Genomic DNA, 15,219 nt, shown 5'->3' with positions numbered 1-15,219 from the left:
AGTGGGGACATGGACGGAGAGGTGACAGCCACAGTGACCCTCCTTCAGCACTTGGCACGGCCAGGCAGCCTCGGTTTTGCCAATCAAATGGGTGCAAAACCCATACCTCCTTATGGTCTGCATTTGTAGTTTCTTGGTCACAAATGAGATCTAATGTCCCTTTATATGTTTATTGCTTTTGTTTTGTGTTCTCTGAAATGTCAGAGAATGTATATATATCACATATATATTAAAATTGGCATATCTGTGTTTGTTTGGACTTGACTTATTTCGTAGGGGTTCTTTATATATTCTGATTCTAATCCTTTTTTTGTTATGTGTATTAAAGTATCATCTTGTCTTTTCACTTTCTTTAAGGTTTATTTATTTATTTATTTATTTATTTTAGAGAAAGAAAGTGGAGGAGTAGAGGGAGAGGGATAGGGAGAGAGAGAATCTGAAGCAGACTCCGCACTGAATGTGGAGCCAATGCAGGGCTTGATCTCACGACCACAAAATCATGACCTGATCCGAAACCAAGAGTCAGGTGTTCAACCGACTGAGCCACCCAGGTGCCCCTTCTTCAAGGTATTTTATGATGAACAGAAGTTACTAACTTTAAAAGAGTCAGAATTGTCAAGTGTTTAATTTATGGTTTGTGCCTTTGGTGTCTTAAGAAACCCTTCCCTACCCATGTTAGGAAAATATTCACATCACTTTTCTACTTTTCTGCTTTTGGCATTTGAGTCCTAGAGCTACCTGGAGTGGTGTGGATAGCATGAGGTGAGGGCCCACTTTTGCTTCTTCCACACGGAAAGGCTCCAGCTCCATCTCCTGAGCCGTTCCTACTTTCCTCATCAGTGAGGGAACTACAGACCACTCGCTGTGGGTGCAAAATGGGTGTAGCTGCTTTGGAAGACTCTGGCATGATCTTGTAAACTTGAACTTCCATGCCAGCCACATACCGACGGGGAAACTTGCAGAAGCATCTTTACAAGCAGCACTGTCAGGAAGAGCAAAACCTTGGAAATAACCCACTCCCACCAGCTGGACGGTGGATAAACACATGGTGGCACAGTCGCGTAATGGGATATCTCAGTGGTAAGAAAGAATTAACTACAACTACCCCCACCATGCGAATGAGTTTGGCTACCTAACCTTGAAAAATATGAATCCCAGAAAATTATGTTCAATATGATAAACCTTTGGCAAAAGTAGAAAACAGCTAAAACTAAAAAGTATGTTTCTAAGAATACGTATGTGAAATAAAATGGTGGTATTAAAAAAATAAGGCTAAACACAAGTTTTAGGGTAGGTGGTGCCTATAAAAAGGAGGTGCACACAAGTGGCTATGAGTTATTGTTCATCTTCTGGATCTCCTGTTGCCTGGGGATGCCCCAAAGTTTATTCTGATACTGTACATGCGTATATGCATGTCTAGTCAGGAGAGGCTGAGGATCCATTTCTGTGAGCCTGAAGTTGGAGAGAGGGAGAGAAGAGGAAGTATTGGGGCTGTTTCCCTGGAGGTCTTTCATGCTAGACCTATGTAATGTGTCACCCTGGAAGGGAATGCTATCAGCGTTCACAGTTATTGGTGATGAATGTAAACGAAGATCTCTGTGTCCTACGCAGAGTTTGAGGACTAGTCTCTGGAACTGTGAATGGCAGTTGGGTAGCAGGAGGACGGAAAGAGCAGTCCAAAGGTTTTAGCAAGAGTAAAAGAAATATGATTTTGAAGGACTTCAGGACATGCCATGTCAATATGTGCCACTTTGGTACACTGATTACTTTGACCCGAAGGCACTGGAAAACAGCAGATGGGCGAGGTTCTCTCCCAACCCCATCATCTGCCTGAAGACAGATCCTCCAGAAGGACCTCGGTCATCGTCAGTCCCCTCCTGGGTGTGTCTTCAAGGGGGAAGATGGACTCTCATCATGAGAGACATGAGACTAGAAGTCGGCCCTGCACCCAGACACACTCTGTCCCAAACTGTCAGACTCCCCATCACGTCTTCCGAGATGCCCTCTGCTTTCCCCTTCCCCTATGAGGACATATATAAGCTTTCAAATCCCACCCATTTTTGGGTATTCTCTTTTTTCCCTATGACGCCCCTGAGTGCATAATATTCAAAATGAATACATTTGGGGCGCCTGGGTGGCTCAGTTGGTTAAGCTACTGCCTTCGGCTCAGGTCATGATCCTGGAGTCCCTGGATCGAGTCCTGCATCGGGCTCCCTGCTCGGCAGGGAGTCTGCTTCTCCCTCTGACCCTTCCCCCTCTCATGTGCTCTCTCTCATTCTCTCTCTCTCTCAAATAAATAAATAAAATCTTTAAAAAAAAAATGAATACATTTGTCTACTTTTCCACTGTTAATGTGCCTGTTGTCTGTTTATTTCATGCACTCAGCTACGAAACCTAGGAGGGTAGAGGAAAGTCTTTCCTTCTCTACAGTTCATAAAATGTCATTTTGTGGCCATATGGTCCAAAGCTGCTTACCTTTCAGACGGACGAACTCTCTTTAGCAAAGGGCTGTTTCTGGGGCACTAGCTGTGTGCTGGAGAGGTACCATCCCAGGACTTTTGTAGTCGTCCCATTTCAGCCTCACAACAAATCCCACCACACGGCCCTCCTGGCTGGCGTGGGCACCACTCCTGTGTTTCTCTCTAGTTTGACTTCAGCGGTGCAGGAGATGTTCAAAATTCCCTCTTGGGGACACCAAACAAATGATAAACTGTGTATGGATGAGAAGCAACAAGTATGAATACACACAAACAACATATGCTCTTATTTAAGGAAGTTGAAGAACAGGCAAATCAATCTAGGGTGATAGGAATTGGGACACTGGCCACCACCTCAGGACACGGGATGGACTGACTGGAGAGGGGGATGGTGTGCTCTTTTTTCCCATTGGGGTGGGACCTGCACAGGTATTTACATTTGTCAAAATGCATTGTGCATTTCACTCTACGAAATTTGCCTCGTGAAAAAATGTTTTAAATCTCAAAACCTGAAGAAGAAAGCTTTTCAAAATCTTAACAAAATAGGGCGCCTGGGTGGCTTAGTTGGTTAAGCGACTGCCTTCGGCTCAGGTCGATCCTGGAGTCCTGGGATCGAGTCCCACATCGGGCTCCCTGCTCGGCGGGGAGCCTGCTTCTCCCTCTGACCCTCCCCCCTCTCATGTGCTCTCTCTCTCTGTCTCAAATAAATAAATAAAATCTTAAAAAAAAAAAATCTTAACAAAATAAAACAAAACAACCATGCAGTTTCTGAAGACAGAATACAGGGTCTTAAACCCTTTCTCTGCTATAGGGGCTTCCTCCATGGCTGTAACAAAGCATCAAACGATGGAAATGTGTTGTCTCACACTTCTGGAGGCTGGAGGTCTGAGATCAGTTTCACTGAGCCAAAACCAAGGTGTTGGCAGGGCTGAGCTCCCTCTGGAAGCTCTAGGGGAGCATCCATTCCTTGGCTGGTCCAGCTTGTGGAGGCCCCGCTCTCTCTGGCTGGAGGTCCCTTCCTCCATCCTCAAAGCCAGCAGCTCAGTATCTTGCTTCAGTAGACACACTGCTGCCCTCTCCTCTGTCGGATCTCCCCCTGCCTTGTGACGGCATTTAGGGTACATCTGGATAATCCAGGATGATCTTCCAAGTCAAAGTCCTTAAATTAATCATGCCTGCAAAGTCTCTTTAGTAAAATTCACAGGTGCCAGGGATTAAGATGCAGACATCTTTGGGGTCAGCAGTATTCAGCCCACTACATGCACCACTTACTAGCTGTGTGTCTGTAGGCAAGTTTCCTCACCTCTCTGTGCCTCAGGATCTTCATTTTTATTTTAATTAATCAATCAATTAATGTATTTATTGAGAAGGAGGAAGGATGGGGCATAGGGAGAGGGAGAGAGAAAATCTTTTTTTTTTTAATTTTACTACTTCTTTTTTAAAAATTTTTTAAATTAAAATATAATGTATTATTTGTTTCAAGAGTACAGGTCTGTGATTTATCAGTCCTACACGATTCACAGTGTTCACCATAGCACATACCCTCCCCAATGTCCATCACCCAGCCGCCCCATCCCTCCCACCCCCCTCCACTCCAGCAACCTTCACTTTGTTTCCTGAGATTAAGAGTCTCTTATGGTTTGTCTCCCTCTCTGGTTTCATCTTGTTTCATTTTTCCCTCCCTTCCCCATGATCCTCTGTCTTGTTTCTCAAATTCTTCATATCAGTGAGAGCATATGATACTTGTCTTTCTCTGATTGACTTATTTCACTCAGCATAATACCCTCTAGTTCCATCCACGTCGTTGCAAATGGCAAGATTTCATTTTTTTGATGGCTGCATAATATTCCATTGTATATATACGCCATATCTTCTTTATCCATTCATCTTTGATGGACATCTAGGCTCTTTCCATAGTTTGGCTATTGTGGACATTGCTGCTATAAACATTGGGGTGCATGTGCCCCTTCGGATCCCTACATTTGTATCTTTGGGGTAAATACCCAGTAGTGCAATTGCTGGATCATATGGTAGCTCTATTTCCAACTTTTTGAGGAACCTCTATACTGTTTTGCAGAGTGGTTGCACCAGCTTGCATTCCCACCAACAGTGTAGGAGGGTTCCCCTTTCTCTGCATCCCCACCAACATCTGTCATTTCCTGACTTGTTAATTTTAGCCATTCTGACTGGTGTGAGGTGTATCTCATTGAGGTTTTGATTTGGATTTCCCTGATGCCGAACGATGTTGAGCACTTTTTCATGTGTCTGTTGGTCATTTGGATGTCTTCTTGGCAGAAATGTCTGTTCATGTCTTCTGCCCATTTCTTGATTGGATTATTTGTTCTTTGGGTGTTGAGTTTGATAAGTTTTTATGGATTTTGGATACTAGCCTTTTATCTGATGTGTCATTTGCAAATATCTGGGAGAGAGAAAATCTTAAGCAGGCTCTGTGCCCAGCATAGAACCTGACATAGGGCTCGATCTCACAACCCTGAGATCATGACATGAGCCGAAATCAAGAGTCAGATGCTTAACTGACTGAGCCACCCAGGTGCCCCAGGATCCTCATTTTTAGAATGGAGATAATTATAGCGCCTACATTATGGCCATGAGGATTAAGTATAAAGTTCTAGACACAGGGCCTGGCACATAGTAAAGGCTCAATGAATGATAGTTATTGGTATTATTTTATTATCATTATCATTCTTATGCCTTCTAATCGTGCCAGGCACATTCTAAATGCTGGGAATTTGAAGATGAAGAGGCATAGTTCTAGTGCTCAGGAGTTTATGATCCACCGGAGACACAGAAATGCCCAGTGTGTAGTGGTTAGATTGGACTGCATAACAAAGTACCATAGGCTGGGAGTTTAAATGACAGAAATGTATTTGCTCACAGTTCTGGAGGCCAGAAGTCCAAGATCAAAGTGCCGGCAGGGCTGATTCCTTCTGACGCCTCTCTCCTTGGTGTGTAGACACCATCTTCTCCCTATGTCCTTGCATGGTCATCCCTCTGTGTTTGTCTGTGTCCTGATCTCTCTCTCTCTCTTTTAAAAAAAAATTTCATTTATTTATTAGAGAGAGAGAGAGCACAAGCAGGCGGAGTGGCAGAGGGAGAGGGAGAAGCAGGCTCCCCGCTGAGCAGGGAGCCCGATACAGGGCTCCATCCCAGGACGCTGGGATCATGACCTGAGCCGAAGGCAGACGTTTCACTGACTGAGCCACCCAGGCGCCCCTGTGTTCTGATTTCTTATGAGGACACCAGTCAGATTAGAGATGGTTCCACCCTCATGGCTGCATTTTACCTTAGTCACCTCTTAAAAATCTCTTTCTCTAAATACAGTTACTTTTCATAGAGGTACTGGGGGTGAGGACCTCAACATGGATTTTACGTGAACACAATTCAGCCCATAACACAAGGTATGGCAAAATAATTCCAAAAATGGGACCACGTACTACGTTTTGTTTTCTCCCCTACCTTAAGAGAACTTGGGGGAGGAAGGGCTGGAACGAGGCATCCCATTTCCTCCCCCTTCAAAGCTGGTCAACCCCCGTGAGGCCATTGGTGGTTCTTACTAAGATTTGCAGCCCAAAGCAGGCTTAGGAAACGTCCAGAGAGGCCGGGAGAAGCTCTAGGGTCCGGGGTATGGCTGGGAGAAGCAGAAGCCAGACAGCAGGTTTTGTGTTCAAGGGACCAAAAGGGGCGTCTTAGGGTCTAACCCTGTGTGTCATTTGCTAGGGCCGTTGCTGTAAAGCACAGACCACCACAGACTGAGCGGCTTAAAACAACAGAAATTAATTGCCTCCCAGTTCTGGAGGCCAGGAGTCTGAAATCAAGGTGTCAGTACGGTTGATTTCTTCTCGGGGGCTCAGAGGGAGATTCCGTCCTTGCTTTCTTCTGGTTTCTGGAGGCCTCGGGCCGTCCTGGCTTCTCCGGGGTGTGCAGACCAGCACACCCATCGCAGGGCGCTGTGCCCGGGTCCCCGCATCCCCACGCCATCCTCCCTCTGTGTGTCCGTGTCCAAATTCCTTCTTCTTATGAGGACGCCAGTCAGCGGATGTAGGTCTCAGCCTGATTCAGTCTGATTTATCTTAACTTGATTATATTTGCAAGTGAGATCCCATTCATGGGTACTGGGGGTCGGGATTTCAACACGCTCTCTTGGGGACACAGTTCAGCCCACCCCACTTGGCCCTGGTAGAAGTGGGCAGGTGGGCAGCAGGCTCTGGCCAGCTTGACAGCTCAGAGCCTTTGTTCCTCCCGGGAAGGGGACTTTGCTTGGGAGGTCCCCAAGGCTTACGAACAGCCTCAGCTTCTCCGGACCTGCAAAATAGAGAAAATGAGGAGATGTCAGCCGTTTTCTGGAACTGGGGATTGCCTCCTTAGCTTCATTTAATTGAAAAAAGAAAAAGGAGAAGCAGCAGCTTAGATCTTTATGACTTCTTTTGTTTTTGTTTTCGCCCGAAGGCAACTTAATAAAACGAGAGTGGGCGGGAATAGTAATGAGGGTGGTCTGAAAATAAAAGTCTTAACTGTCCTCTTGCATCTGGACGGAATGTACTGGAAGGAAGTCGTATATGTTTAATGATGTGTTTGTTAGTATTAGAGCTCCCTGTGACTATTTGGGGGCCACTTCTTTAAAGGCATGCTTTTAGGGGGAAAACTGCGGGGTCGGGGAAAGAATGTGAGCTAAGCCAAACCTCCACAAACACTTTGCAAATTGCACCCGGCCATGCTCAGGCTAGGGCGGCAGAGAAGGGCGTGTGCTCACCTCCCCTAAGCAGTACTTTGCACAACCTTGTGGGGAAGGAGGAGGTCTGGGGATGGGGATGTCACCCCTTCCAGAATTTTCCAAGTCTCTTGGATTCTGCTTGTTACCTTCCTTCAATAGAGTGGGTGGCTTCTGGCCCAAGGGAAGGGTCTCATCCTTAACACTGCGCTTGATATCTGACCTTTCTTCCTTTCATCCAAAGCTGTCTTCAAAAATATGAGGAAAATATTCTGGGCCAACTTGTAAGCATGGCCCACTAGAGGGTCGGCCATACCCCAGCTTCTCTAATCCACAGGTTGCCAAGTTAGGTTGTGTCTCACAATTTTGCACTTTGGCCACCTGCCCCCCGGGGTTGGCTGGTGACCAGTGGAACGGTCTGACACAAGAAACCTGCCTTGAGGCCTGTGGTAGGCTGAATAATACTCCTGGCCACGAAGATGTCCTAATCCCTGGAATCTGCAAATGTGTTCCCTTACATGGTGAGAGGGACTTTGTAAATGCGATTAAGGATCTGGAGATGGGACAGTATCCTGGATGATCCAGGTGGGCCCTGCATACCACCTCGGGCTTCATGAAAGGAAGACAGAGGGAGATATGACGCAGACCGAAGAGGAGAAGGTAACGTGATGTTGGAGGAGGGGTGCGAGCCAAGGAACGCAGTTCCAGATGCCGGGAGAGGCAAGGCAGCAGGCTCTCCCGGCCGCCTGGGGACAGAGCACGGCCCATGAAGACTGCTTTTGGATTCTGGCCTCCAGAACTGTGAGAGAATAAATCGCTGTTGTTTATAACTCCCAAGCGTGTGGTGATTTGTTACAGCAGCAGGAGAAAACTAATACGTCCTGCTAAACAAATTCTTGAGTCATGAGGTCCCCCTGGCTCCCAGCAGTGATCCAACTATGTCCACAGGAGATGGTGGTTCTGGGAAGCAGGGTGCACGGGAGAATTCCTGAACCCCTCTCAGCTCTAAGACTGCTGTGTTAGTTTGCTAGGTTGTTTCAACAAAGTAACATAGACTAGGGGCTTAAACAAAAGTTTATTATCCCGCAGTCTGGAGGGTGGAAGTCCAAGATCAGGGTGTCAGGGCTGGTTCCTCCTGACGCCTCTCTCCATGTATGTAGACACTGTCTTCTCCTTGTTTCCTCACACGGTCATCCCTCTGTGCGTGTCTGTGAACTAATCTACCTCTTCTTCTCAGGACACCTGTCATATTGGATGAGGGCCCACCGTAATGACCTCGTTTTACCTTAATCACTTCTTTAAAGACCCTACCTCCAAATACAGTCACATTCTGAGGTCCTGGGGGTTAGAACCTCAGCATACGAATTTGAGGGGGGACACAATTCAGCCCATAACAATGACATTGCTGACATATCTATTCAAGGGTATTTTTAGATACACCCCTGCTTTGAATTTTGGATCCCCTGTGGCCATGCAAGAAAGGAGGGGAAAAGTCTAAAAGGGCAAACCTATGATGCCAGGAAGTCCCTACAGCTGTAAGCCTTGCCTCCAGTCATTTCCCCTGGGGAGGACCCAGCTGGGTGTGTGCCAGCTTCTGGGAGCTCTGAGGGTGATCCACCTGCCCAGGTGTGTATCTCCGGCCCATTCTGGGACTTCTCTTCCTGATACACAGCACGCCACACTGAGCTGTCCATGATGCATCAGCCAAAAAAGCCAGCCTAACAGGCAGAAAACCCACCCCACAGACTGAAAATAGAAACTCACTTGTTTTCCAATATGTGACAAAGGAGGGAGGTATTTAATTTTGAAAGGAGCTGAGCCAGCTTTCTTCTGGGTCATTTTTTTTTCTGGAACAAAATTCTCCCCAGTAATCTCCCTGGGATGGTCTTTCTTCTTTTCCATCTATGGACATTTTGGATGGGATAATTCTCTGTTGTTAGGGGGTTGTCCCATGCACTGTAGGAAGTTAACAGCATCCTGCCCCTACCCGTTAGATGCCAGTAACATCCCCATACTATTTGTGCCAACCAAAAATGTCTCCAAACATGGCCAATGTCTCCCAGGGGGAAAATCACCCCCGGTTGAGGAGGACTGGTCTGACTAAACCATGAAGAAAAACAGAATGGTGGAGAGGATGGGCTGGGGTCTTGGCTTGGTCTTCTTTGTTGAGAATACAATAAGCTATACATGGTATGTGGAAAATGGCTTGAGACGTTTAAGGTGGATGACGGGAATACTGGGGCAGGTATAAGCCTCCATCAGTGGTGCGTACAAGTGACAGGAGGTCAGTCTTGCTGGCTGTTGAGTCGGTTTGTCCACTGGCCTTCTGGGTGGGCCAGGGCTTCAGGTGAGAACAGAGAGTGCCCCAGAGGATGCTTGGAGTCCTCACCACCTTCACTCCTCCCTTTTGAGCTCTGAGTGAGGGCATCTTGCCCATGGGTAAGCTCAGCTACCTACACGTCTCTCTTTCCTTTTGTTCCAACCACACACTGGGTTGCTAGCTGAACACCCCAAGCCCTTCCTTCCTCAGGGCTTTTGCACTTGCTGTGGTACCCCCATACAAAGCTTTCCAACTTATAGTTTTTCCTGGCTCCTTTCCACCATTGAAGTCTTAGCACAGCTATTGCTTGACTGCCCACCTAACCTGCCATCTATCTGTAGCTTGCAACTTCATCAGGGGCTGGCCCTGCCTGCACCATCTCATCTGGTTCTTTCCAGTCAAGAGAGTTTCTAAAAGTTCAGGACATGCCTGTGTCGGCCACCCGCCCTTCCAGAGCAAAGGACACCGCTTCATACCCACCCCCCACGCTCTCATTCTGAGAACCAGGGAGATCTTTTCCCAGCATCCTTTAGGGTTTGCGTTGGGCTTTTTTTTTTTTTTTTTTTTTCTGTGCTGGGCTCCAACCATGCCTGCCTTCTATGACCACAAAATATATACTTTTTTGGGAGGGGCTTTCCTGTGGCTTATCTTAGGATCTCCAAAAGAATCTCATTCTTCTTCCTGCCCAAACTTTAAAGGATGGTGGAAAAGAGTGGCAGGGGGAGGTCAACAGAGCTGAGATGAAGATGACCATGCCTAAGTTAATTTTCTGCCCTTATAAGAGCCGGTTGTCTTGGTTGGTGCAAGATGGTGCCCAGCCTTGCATCTCAAGTGGCAATAATCAAATCCAGCTTAGCCCCACGCCCTTTACACTGTATTATGTGGTAACTCCCACAGTCCTGGCCCAAAAGAGAGCTTCCTAATTAGGGGTCCTGGAAACTGGTGTTAATTGAGTTCTTATCCATCTTCCCCACCTTCTTGGCCCCTAGGGTACATCAGCTGGAGTGGTCCACAAGTGAGAATATAAAGCCAACCAGAGTGCTTTAACATCACTCCAAATTCGCCCCAATTAAGAAATTGAGAATGGCCTGCATCTGAAAAACAGGTGGCAGACTTTTAACTTGTAAAGTTTATCTGACAATTTGGTCTCTGTTTGACACACTCAGTCCCTCACAATCCTTACTTCTCCAAAATCTATCCGGGTCCATTGTAAATAGAGAAAGGTGGCTACTTGAGTACAATGAATAAGATGCTCGGGGCAAATCTAGTTAAGAAGATTATATTTAACAAGTATTGTTTTGAGGATGTTACGGAGGTCACTCACCTGGCCGTATATATCTTTTAACATGCAATTCTAAAATGCACAATGTGCTTTAAAAGGGAAAGCATGAGAATACATATGATATGGGTGTTTATTGTGTCTATGGTCATGCCAGAGACTCTTTCAAAAATGAAGTTCTCAAAAGACCTTTACCTAGTGGCAAGAATAAAGATCTTTATTTTTTTATTTAAATCCCAAATAACAATACTTCTTTTGAGGGTTGTGGTTAGCGTGGCTCGTTGTTCTTAATAGGGACACATGAAGTCCTTTATTATGAGCAACATTGCTTTATAGGAGTAATCAAAAATTATCTAACAAACGAAACGCTTAAAAACTTGGGCTTGCTGCACAAGTTGAAATGAAACCTAGAGCAGTCTTTAGATTAGAGTGAAGTTTATGGCTGAATGGAGAGCCATGTGTCCATGAACCCTCGCAGCTGTTTATTACGCAAGAACAAAGGGGTACGCACGTTAACTTATGTAACGACTACACTGACTGAGACAATCTCAGGCGCCATCACATTTCTGTGGTTGGGACTTTTCCCCAGGAAGGAAAGCTTGCACCTGCCTCCTGCCAAGACCGCCCATCACATGCTGTAAGAAAACCACCTCCCTCGGTGGGAACGTGCCAGTTCTGTGATGAAGTAGGACTTAGGTCCGGCTGGGCATTAGCTTTGAAGAGCAAGCAGTTTGGTTATTTCTGGAGTAGTGCGTTGCTCAGATCAAAGCCAAGCAGGGGGCAGCTTCAGTCCACGGGCATTGTTCTACATCTGCTCCCAGAGGGAAGAGAACGTGTGTGCATGTTTGGTGAAATATACATAACAAAAACTTACCATTTTATCCATCCTGAAATGTACAGTTGGACGACATTAAGGACATTCACACTGTTGTACAGCACTCATCACATCCGCCTCCAGCACTTTTTCATCTTCCCAAACTCACACTTCATCCCCTTTAAATAGTCATTCCCTAGTCCCCACTCGCCCCAGCCTCTGGGAAGCTCCGTTCTGCTTTCTGGCTCTGTGAACTTGACTACTCTAGGGACCTCACGTAAATGGAACCATGCAGCGTTTTGTGATTGGCTTATCTCACTTAGTATCATGTCTTCAGGGTTTATCTGTGTTGTAACATGTTTCAGAATTTCTTTCCTTTTTAAGGCTAAATAATATTCCATCGAGTATATACACTGCATGTTGCTTATCCGTTTATCTGTCAGTGGACATTTGGTGAATATAGAACTTTCTATATTACTAGCTTGCATGTAGCCTTGGGTGTTACACTTAACTAATGAATCATTGAACACTACATCAAGGACTAATTATGTACTGTACGGTGGCTACTTGAATATATAAAAAAAGAACAGTTTTGGCAACTTTACTGAAGAATTTGCTGGAGCTCTTTAATCTGATGGAAAAAATAGACGAAAGACCAAAGTAAGTGGGCAAATAGCATATACTTAGATATAGCAAATATGTAAATAGGGGTGTCATTTTCCTCCCAGTTTTTTTGTTGTTGTTCTGGAGGAATATTCTGGGTACAGAGTCTGCATTTCAAAAATAGAATTCATGAGTCTAATCATTTTAACTCAACGGGGAGCATAAATGCTAAAACAGCCTGTGTGAGTCATTTCTTGGATCCTAAAAGGAATCTGTTTCAGACAGGAGTTTTCTCTTCTTTGAGGTTTGTTTCAAGAAGTTCCAAAAGCAAACAGCAAAATAACAAAATGCCTAGAGCCACATATCTCAAAGCCGCCTTTCAAAATAGCAGCCCCGATGCCGGTTATCCGGGGCTGGCTCCAGGCTGGAAGGGACTCCCTTCTTCAGGCAAGTCAGGCTCGCCAACCTTCTCCGGGTCTTACAATCATGCTAAGTTTATTTGATTTAAGAAACCATGCTGCTGAGTGAGGGGGTGGGGTTGGTGGAGAAAGGGAGTGTGAGAAAGAAAACAAAAGGATCTGGGGGCTTTTGGAAAGTCATAACCATTTCTGAGGATAAATCTCATCCAGTAGCACCGAGTTGCTTTACTGACTTTTCTGTTTCTAGTTACCAGCCAGAGTCTAGAGCAAGCTTCAATGTAGGGCTTCAGTGTGGTGCTGTGGATTTACATCACGTTTGCCCCCATGCAAGCCAGGGCTAGCTTCTGGGTTCGGGTCTGACCTTCGGATCTCTGAGGCACTTGCCCCTCTCTGCCTTCCCCGGGGGGTTCACAGGGGCTCCCTCTCCCCCCAGCACTGCTGGGGTCCCATCATGGGTTTCTCTCTCGGTTCTAAAGCCACCACTGAGTTGTCTTATTGGCTCATCTTTACCCGTCTTCTATGCCTGGGGAATAAAACCTCCCCATCAAGAATAATCAAGCCCAGGGGCGCCTGGGTGGCTCAGTTGGTTGAGCAACTGCCTTCAGCTCAGGTCATGATCCTGGAGTCCCGGGATCGAGTCCCACATCGGGCTCCCTGCTCGGCGGGGAGTCTGCTTCTCCCTCTGACCCTCCCCCCTCTCATGCTCTCTCTATCTCATTCTCTCTCTCAAATAAATAAATAAATAAATAAATAAATCTTTAAAAAAAAAAAGAATAATCAAGCCCGTATCTACACTGCCACAAATATGCAATAAATCAGGGTGGAGACCCGCCTGTTCTCCAGCACCTGCAAACACAGAACAAGCATCTGTTCTCTAGATTTGTGTGGGTCAAATGTGCTGCTGACATTACGACTTCTTTCCCCACAACTGAGTAAGTTTAGTGATCAAGTAAGTTAGGGCAACACCAGGTTGACCAATGGTAAATATGCATATTTACCACAGGAATTATCAGAAATTTAATGTGCATTGGGCATTTCCAGGAGACGTGTAAGGGATAACACATTGTCCAAATGTAGTTAATTGTCAAACCCTCTCATCAAGGCACATCTCCCTGGAACAGTGACCTCAGCGCATACTTAGAACACCCCAGTTTAGACACCTATTACATTCAGGAGTTTTATGTGGTGTGTAACACATAGTAGGTCATCAACATGGTATCAAAGGCGTTTCAGGGATTACATACTATACATGCACGCATGATCTCAGTCCTCCTCCAGGGACCCCCTCCCCCAGTCTGTAATACCTGCTGGGTCTTGATCTTTTGGTACAGTACAGGGGAAGGAACAGAGAGCAAGTCCCGGAAAGGGAGAAATTGGTGGGATTTTCAACAGAAAGCTTTGAGAACTGCTGTTGTATGAAAAAGGGAGAGAGAAAGTAATACAAGCATCCTGGGAGAGGGTAGAAAAGTTTGGGGAGGAGAGAGTCTCTAAAAACTGAAATGTGATATAGAGAGAGTGGAAAAAGAAGGTAGGAAGAAGGTTTACAGTGTCTTGTGATGGAATCTTCCTTTGGCCTTTGGGAGAGACTTCATTTGCTTTTTGACTTATTCTTTGCCTTCTGGGTTGTTTGGTTTTTCAATCAGATGCCATGCCTTGGCTAGCTTCAGGGTGACAGCAAATCAAGGGCTTTACTGCAGATTTCACTGATAATAATATTAACTCTTTTTTTTTTTTTTAATTTTATTTATTTATTTGACAGAGAGAGACACAGCGAGAGAGGGAACACAAGCAGGGGGAGTGGGAGAGGGAGAAGTAGGTTCCCCGCTGAGCAGGGAGCCCGATGCGGGGCTCGATCCCAGGACCCTGGGATCATGACCTGAGCCGAAGGCAGACGCTTAATGACTGAGCCACCCAGGCGCCCCTCAAGTCAGTGTTTTACTTGGTAAACATGTCTGAGACCATGCATCCCTGGCTGCTAAGCATCATGGCGGACAGGGCTAGAAAGGTAAAAGCTTTATTTTGAGCAGGGGGCAAAGACAAGGCAGCAGTTTATAGCTACATTGTAACTAGATCCTGCATCAATATTAACTCTTTCTTATCATCACCTACCTGTAGGTCTTCTTGCTTGCTCTCCCCAGAATAGGATAATGGAACTAGAAACGTGGATCTGGGTCCTGACTCTCAGATATATCAAGTGCGTCACCCTGATTGAGTTAAACGCCACCTAAAGACCCCACATCTCTAAATTGTAATGCAGAATGGGCCAAGGAAAGCCAAACTCAGACAATCCAAGGGATCCCTTTTTTCCAGAAGCTTGGACGGCAAGGTGAGCATTTGTTTCTAGCAGGTAAGCCTGACAGGTCCCCTCTGGTCTCAGCCCAGCTATCACAATTCAGGAGCACCTCCAGGGGGGTCAGAGGAGGCCCCAACCTTTTGCCTTCCCCCCACCCCCAGATAAATATGATGTGTGAACTGGTGCTTCCAGCCACGCTTAGATTTCAAGGGTAGGTCTGCATCAGGGGTCCTGTCCAATTTTATGAAATCAAATGAGTGCATTTTGTTTCCTGCTTATAATTGC

The 15,219-nt window shown here is 46.0% G+C and overlaps 1 non-coding gene across 1 annotated transcript; it reads right to left on the bottom strand.

Annotated features, from left to right (window-relative positions):
• Window positions 1–14,589: 14,589 nt before the first annotated feature.
• On the bottom strand, window positions 14,590–14,720 carry LOC118026160. The gene has a single exon (XR_004683484.1). It is a non-coding gene; the product is annotated as a small nucleolar RNA SNORA63 (small nucleolar RNA).
• Window positions 14,721–15,219: the final 499 nt, after the last annotated feature.

This window comes from Mirounga leonina, unplaced genomic scaffold (genome assembly GCF_011800145.1).
Source record: "Mirounga leonina isolate KUSES-001 unplaced genomic scaffold, KU_Mleo_1.0 Mir_205, whole genome shotgun sequence".
In the NCBI taxonomy this organism is placed as follows: Eukaryota; Metazoa; Chordata; class Mammalia; order Carnivora; family Phocidae; genus Mirounga; species Mirounga leonina.
Note: the sequence above shows the minus strand (reverse complement) of the source record. Positions and strands in the feature narration are given on the sequence as shown.